This window comes from Sphaeroforma arctica, assembly GCF_001186125.1.
Source record: "Sphaeroforma arctica JP610 unplaced genomic scaffold supercont1.907, whole genome shotgun sequence".
NCBI classification, from domain to species: domain Eukaryota; class Ichthyosporea; order Ichthyophonida; genus Sphaeroforma; species Sphaeroforma arctica.
The window spans coordinates 24,412-32,250 of NW_014039651.1; positions in this window are offsets into that span (position 1 = coordinate 24,412).

Here is a 7,839-nt window from a genome sequence, read left to right on the forward strand (position 1 = left end):
TTTATACTCACTGCAATTCTGTATCGGACTTTGTTTTACTTTGATTACATAAGTGTTTGAGTGATAATTATTTAGTTTCACAACTAATACCTGAAGGCCTGTTAGAACCACAAGTAACTATTAATATACCGGTTGTACAGTGATCGTACAGGTATGTAGAGCTTGTGCTATCCTTCTTGCACTAAGCGTGGTTTGCTTGTTATAATGGCTATGACCTCTATAAATTTATACTCACTGCAATTCTGTATCGGACTTTGTATTACTTTGATTACATAAGTGTATGAGTGCTAATTATTCAATTTCACAACTAATACCTGAAGGACTGTCAGAACCACGAGTAATTAGTACTATACCGGTTGTACAGTGATCGTACTGTTGCTTGCACTACAAACGCATCTTATTCCAAAGCATATGTATGGCTACTTTTGAATTTCAACGAAGCATCGTAGTTGAGATATCAAATATTTTTTGATAGTTTGATCTTAAATTGCGTACTAGAACGAAGCAGTACAAGAATCCTCGATGCTGTATCTTATGCTCTCACCCAATCCGTCGCTCTCGGTTCATAAAACATTGATAAAGCACTTTCAAAATTGACCGCAGACCACAAACAAAAGTGGCACACCAACAAATAAATTAAATGGAAAGTCGCAATGTACACTAGTCATTCCAAAATGTCATAGTCCAACCAACGTAAATGTAAAAGCTGTGTAAGGTAGAAAAGTTGGAGCATAATTCGATCATGCGTACCTACTATTCTCAGCAATGTTTGGCAAATCAAATTGAATACTCAACTTGCATAGAAAAATTTCATTTATAAAACCCATGGGAATTGCACAATAGCCTTCAGTGAAGTCTAAGTATAGTAGGTGCAACCTACATGGCACGACAACAATAGCTCGTCTTACATTATACTACTGATGCAGCAATATCGCTACCAAGCCACACTATCCAAAACTTGATCTCGAATACCACATTCGATCTTAAATACTACATCGTACAGAAACATGCTGCAACTTCGGCAACAAAAACTCCACTGCTATGTCTTGTATAATAACAAACATACTTTAGACTGACTGAAGGCACCATATCGTTACATTCTGTAAATGTCTACTTTGGTTCACATTTCTCTGGTTGAAAAACTATCCGGTCAAAAACTGAAAAGCCCACATACACCAGAAGGTCGACGAAAATGAAGTTATATAACAATCTCAGAACATATATTCAAGTAGAAGGCATATATGTATTGAAATACAACCCTCTAAACGATGGATATCACTCAGCCAACTAGCCGATTTTCCATATGGTGAACAGATGGTATTTAGTATATAAATGGAGGTATATCGCAACGTTGAGATTCCTTTATGAAGAACAATAAAATTCATATATGGCCGGCAATGTGCAATACAAGAATTATAGGGCGATTTACTCATGTATTTATCTAAGAATACTCGCCATCAATACAGGCAACCGTTCATTCAAAACCCTCGTCACACAAGTCTAGCAGGTTTAGCAAACGACAGCATCGAGCCAAATTAAAACAAAATGGTAACGAAGACTACGATTGAGGTAAGCGTATGCAGTCATTCACAAAAAAGAAAAATTGCTCTTTATGACCAGCTCATCTACCATGTATATTGTGATATATACCTACTACATTTCAAGGCATGTTTGTTAGATTGTACCAGGTACAAATTATACACGCAATATTAAATATTAAATATGTAGGAATGTATTATGTACTAACGAAGTACAGTGAATAAAACAGCGGTTCACGGCTGATTCTAGGGTTGAAAAGTTGTTTCATCATCATTGGTATAAGCGCACTGAATCTTACCAGGAACAAGGTTTGACACTTTATAGGAATAATAGTATTTATTCAATTTGAGGTAAATTATTACATGTCTACATGCACGTCAGGCTTCATATTCGTTGGCGGGGTTGTTCTGGGAAGATTAAAGGGAAGTTAAGATTGTCGAACTGCCGAGGGAAAAATGATAGCTTGGTCCGATGAGAGTTCACATCATCGTTCGCATTCAGCATGCAATCAATGATGCCATTACGCCTAAGTTCGAAAGGAAGCTGTTTGGGGATGATTTTAGGCGTTGTTACAACCAATTTGAACTGAAAGCATCAGGTTGATAGCTTTTGCCAGGTCTCGGGAAAACTGTGAATGTAACATGTCGTCCAAGCCTGGTTTGTTCATGATACGCTGCGGTCATAAAACAACGACGCTATGCGAAATACGATCAAGCTCTCGTGGGGGTAAAGCGTCAAGTAAGAAAGAACCGGAAGCGATGAGCCCTATTGTGTTGCAGACAATATGATTTAGAAGTGGTAGCCTGTGTAAAAATGATCGGTGTTGCCTTCTGGTAAGAGACATAATAACCTCAATCACACAGTGTTACGTACTTCTAGAATCTTTATTAGATATTTTCTAATTGAACAGCTATGGGTTCATAGCTCACATGGTCGCAATGTAAACATGTATATGAACCTTGGTAATACAACAGTAATTATAAATAAAGGTTCTACTGAATAAAAGGTAAAACAGAAAAAGAAAACAAAATCTTCAAACAAAATCTTGGAGATTGGCGGGAGAACCAACACCATAAGTATGTAGTCGTTTAGACTTTATGAAATTTAGTCTATAGTCTCCTACAGAATGTGCTATTGTCTTAAAAAGAGCAAAGCATATGACCCAGTCATACCAAATAATCAGACTATATGATCGCAAAGTGGACTTAGAACACTTTGTAGTTATGGAAGAAGAATATGTATTTAGTCATTGTTCAAATACAGTATACAAAACCAATGTGATCATCATATTTTGTCTTGATATTTTAGACTGATCAGAGGCCGTCTTTATACAGATCATCGACTCTACATACATCTTTTTTTGACATTTGATTTGTATTCGTTGGCTATTATGTATACACAGTTTGCTGGTTTACTGCATTTTAAGTTCAGTTGATTCTTTTGCGCATAGTAATAATTCAGGTTTAACAAACATATATGTTTTGTGGTTGCAATGCAAGAATCCACTAATATTTACATTGAAGTGACACCGGTTTGCATACAACGGCGCACAAAACAGCTGACAATCCTACAGTGCGATGTACACTATTTTGTTAAAAGAACGAAATATCCATAGGTACATTACCGCACTGGAAAGGTCACTAAATGTACATAAGAAGTCTCTTGTACCTTTAAATGTTTAATTGAAATAAATTTGAGAAAGGAATTGAAAATCGCATTTAGAGAATTTGATTGGGTAATTAGAAAACGTATCCGTAAAGTCGTATATACATTTAACGAATTCCCATGTAGGCCATGTACATTCAGGGTATTTCCTCTGGCTTGTACCAAAGCTGTGAATGAGTCTTACTAGTAAAATTGACAGGAGGTGTGGACAAAGTATCCTAGATGAGTATTTAGGACCGGACCAGAGGACCGGACCCAGGAGATTATTTCTGGACCGGAGCCAGAGAACCGGACTAGATAGTAGAATAGAGTATCCAATAAGCGAGAAGTGATGACTCATCGGACCTCTTCATAATTTAGTATCTAAGAGACCAGAACCATATATGCGGGTGATTTGATATTCTCTGACGCTGAGTTCACTTATGCAGACATAACAAACTTTACTATACTCGGTTTTGACCGCATTTTTAAATGACGGAGCTTCAGTATTTATTACATTAAGTTCTTTACAGGCTAAGTTAACTATAATTTAATTAGTTATGTAATTGTTTTGTTTCCACGATACAGAATGAACATACTACGTGGGCGAAAAAATTGTGTTCGATTGTTGAAACTACTGCTTGAAATTCAATAGCAATTAACATTGTTCACTGCTGAGGCGGTGACTTAATTTTCTCTGATTCGACACCGGATGAATAAGCCGATGCAGAGGTCCATGATACGCCAAACCGACTAGTATCCAGGACTCAACAATCGAGATATGCGTCAGATAAAGCAAAACAACATATTAAAGGAGTTATCGAGCGGAACAACCACTTGGGGATGCTGGCACACGCACAGAAAGCTGCGGAGATTATTCCGTTAATTCGGCTACTATTTTGAAATTTTCGTGAATTTCTAATAGAATGGGTTGACTCGACTCAAGGTGATGACAGTCTAGCGGACTATGCAATTGAAAAGAGCTCATGATTTTTTTCTCAGGAGCCACCCGAAATCTGTAAGTTCTGAACTTAATAATTATACCAATTGTACAACTTCATCCTATTTAGCCGTCCGGTGCTGAACCAAGAGGAATAGTGCACAGTCTTGCTAGGTATCATTGTATAGGAGCTCATGTACATGATACACACAGTTCATACGTATGCGGGCGACGAACGTCAAAACTTTAGCTAATATTATGTGAAACCACAACAGTTAATCTGAAACTTAACAACGACATATTTCGGTCATATAGTGGGTTCAGATTGAACAAGACAAGCTACAACTTGTCAAGGGTATGATCGCTAGTGCACCAATAGAAATACTCAAGGAGACCATAGCCGATACCAGGGCCAGTGGGAAGTTTTTAAAAGCAACCGCGAATATTATAGGTTACGTCGGTATCCGTTGGTATTGCAACTCAGGAATGATTAACGCAGGAATAATTAATCAGAAAGTCACTAGCTTGAATTTGGAAAATTACACAAGTTTTCGGATTAAAATCTGACTCGAAAGTACCTCTGCTTGCCGCGGTTTGTGAATTAGTGGTAAAGTAGGCGGTTTGATTGCTGTTGCACCACTCGAATTCATGCTGGTTTCGACTAAAAGATGCATTAAGTGCGCACAACGGTATTGCAACTAAGGTATTCACGAGGTACTGGCGACAACAGCATCTACAACGATATGACTTCCGGTGATTATTTATGATGCATAAAATCTTAAAACACGGCAAGCAGACATATGGTAAGTATCTATGAGAGGATGCTGTTGTTTTGTAAACTTTCTTCCAATGATGTCAAACCATCGTTCTGGGGCGATATGTGAGTACCTGTGTGTGTATATGTCATGAGGCTTTAATATGACCTGGGTACAGGAGGGTATGAAGAGATACACGCACTAAATCGCAAAATATATTTGTTGAAATATGTGCGGAGTCAACAGATGAGAGATGTTAGACACGATTGGGAATTCGTAAGTGTCTTGGAAACGTTACTATGAAACACGTGTTTTTACTATGAACACAATTGTTTCATCACTCAACGAGTATTACCACAGAGATTATATACACACGAAGCTCATTCATATGGTGATTAAATTGACGAAAGGGCACAAATTGTTTAACATGTATTGATGGTGACGGGCCTTGGGTTAATTTTTGGGTTAGACCATTGTTTCTATGCTATGGTAGAAGACTCCAAGACGAGGTGTAACATTTGGTATTATCGAGTTTAAGAACTGAGATGTGGATATAAGACTATAGCAAATGTCAGTTTTAAGAATAAGAAATCGTTGCTTGGGCTATAGGCCATTTACAGTCGGACCAACAAGATGGTAGCAAACCATTGCAACGTAAGAAGACCATTTAATCCGTGGCGATATTACTCGATTATTTTACCGGGCTGTGGAGCTACCGTTGGAGGAATTGCTGTGGCTAGAATAGGAATCGGTATTTGGCTACCGGGATGAGCAGCTGCCCTTGGGTGAATCGCTGTGGCTAGAAGGGATATTGACATTAGGATACATCATCACCACTGCCGCGAGGAGGCTTGCAACAATCGGAATACGAGGAGTGCTGGATATAAGTATTTCATACTTTGCTGCTTTTGATGATCCAAACGGGGTACCAGCTTATTGCAAGTCAACTCACACATGGGGTACAGAGTCGATGTCAGCGCCGGAGGATTCAAGGGTAGAGCGGCCTTGGTCAGTGTAATGTATGACCAAGGTTGCGACCTTTGCGCATGCGCGTGCTGCGAAAACAGACACGCATATTATGTATTGGTGGTTGTAAAAATTGATCAGCAGTATAGGTGGCTGAGGTGTAAATTTTAGGTATGCACGTCTTACCAACACACATATAGAGAGACTATGTATTATGTAGTATATATGATAAGTACACATGGACATATTCGTACGAAACGAAAATTACCGTGATACATTATTTTATAGTATAGGTGTATTCAGATTATATCATATCAGATAGATACACAGCATACAAATAACTTGCACACGAATAGATGTACCGCTGCTGTTTGTATATAAAGCGTCATACATAAGGATTCTCTGGGGCGCATTTTTATATATAAAACACCGCCACGCTGCACTGTAAAGGAAATCAAAATAGAAGGGGAATAGAATATTGCGCGTTGCTAGACACTAGAGCACGGTGATAAGCTGCATTGTAACAAAAATATCAAAAGAAACGAGAGTAGGACGCTACGCGTCACTCAACACCAGTGTTGGTCATGGGTGGCAAGTATATATGTATGCTTGAGTGCAGGCGAGCACCCTGCACATTCTAACTCAGCGGCGAGCAACTCTGAGGACACGGCGCATTGAATTCAGTGTGAGCACCTAAGAGTCGATGAGCAACCGCAGCTTCGAGCGTGGTGCATGACACACATTTAAACAATAGACCTGAGAAGTATTCTTTTATATGCGTAGAGTGCAAGCCAGCACCTGTACACTCTGGCTCAATGGCGTGCAACCCTGGGGACACGGCGGATATTCAGGACCGGACCAGAGGACCGGACCTATGAGAGGAGTTTAGGACGGACTAGAGGACCGTAACTAGGATACTATATCAGAACTGGACCTGAGGACCGGATCAATTAGCGGAATAGAGAATAAGATATAAGTGAGAGACGGGTATTTTCACAATACCCGATGGTAGAGAAAGTCTCGTTCCACATAGGATCGTGATTAAAATGTACAGCAGATGCGCCATTCCCAATGGCACTTCTGACTGAGTTCACTTATTCAGACAAAATAAACTTTACTAAGCGTTACTCGGTTTTGGCCACACAGGCGCATTGAACTTTGCACGAGTGCATACGAGTCGGTGAGCAACCACAGCTCGAAGCGTGTTGTATAGTCGCCCTGAGAGGTGTTGAGTTGGTATATCATTATTACGTAGAAGGCGGAACATGTATAGGCGCCGTGACGGAGTTGTACACGAAAAGCGTGTCCAACTCGAGTATGCTCATGTGCTCACCACGCCATTGTAAAAGTCCGACTAACTAGGCTGACTATACAGTACCAATACGGTTTAGTTTAGCTTCAGCCCTCGGTAATGAAATAAGGATTGGGGGATTTAAGACTGAGGTTTATGTGTATATAGTTTTGCTCTAGTCACTCACTACGCCGGTTTAGATTTATTTTATGTCTGTAACTAAGATCATGTGATATTCTATTAGATGCATAATATTTCATTTCACGCATCGAAACAATCCTCCAATTGTAATTACTAAAAAAAACACCCCAAGTTCTACTTTAAAAGATAAATATCAAAACACTCAGCTGGTGCAATAAGATGTCTGCATCTATACCCCATCGCTCGGTACCTAGCTCTCCATCCCATTTAAGGCATAGACGGACACATCGAGTAGGCTGACTAGGAGGAGTCGATATCATGTCCTATTTCTCAGTGGACTATTTTGCACTGAGAGTATTTGGAAATATAAAGTGTGTCACCAAGTATCAATCTTCACCTGAGACTCGCCCTTGATTATATCCCAATATTGTGATAGATAACGTATCTTCATAGAAAAACCACCAACAGGTCAACAATATAGTTTCCATACTCTATTGTGTACGATTGTACGAAACCCTACCTACAATTTCGTTTGGACATATCCCAGTATTTTAATTATATAG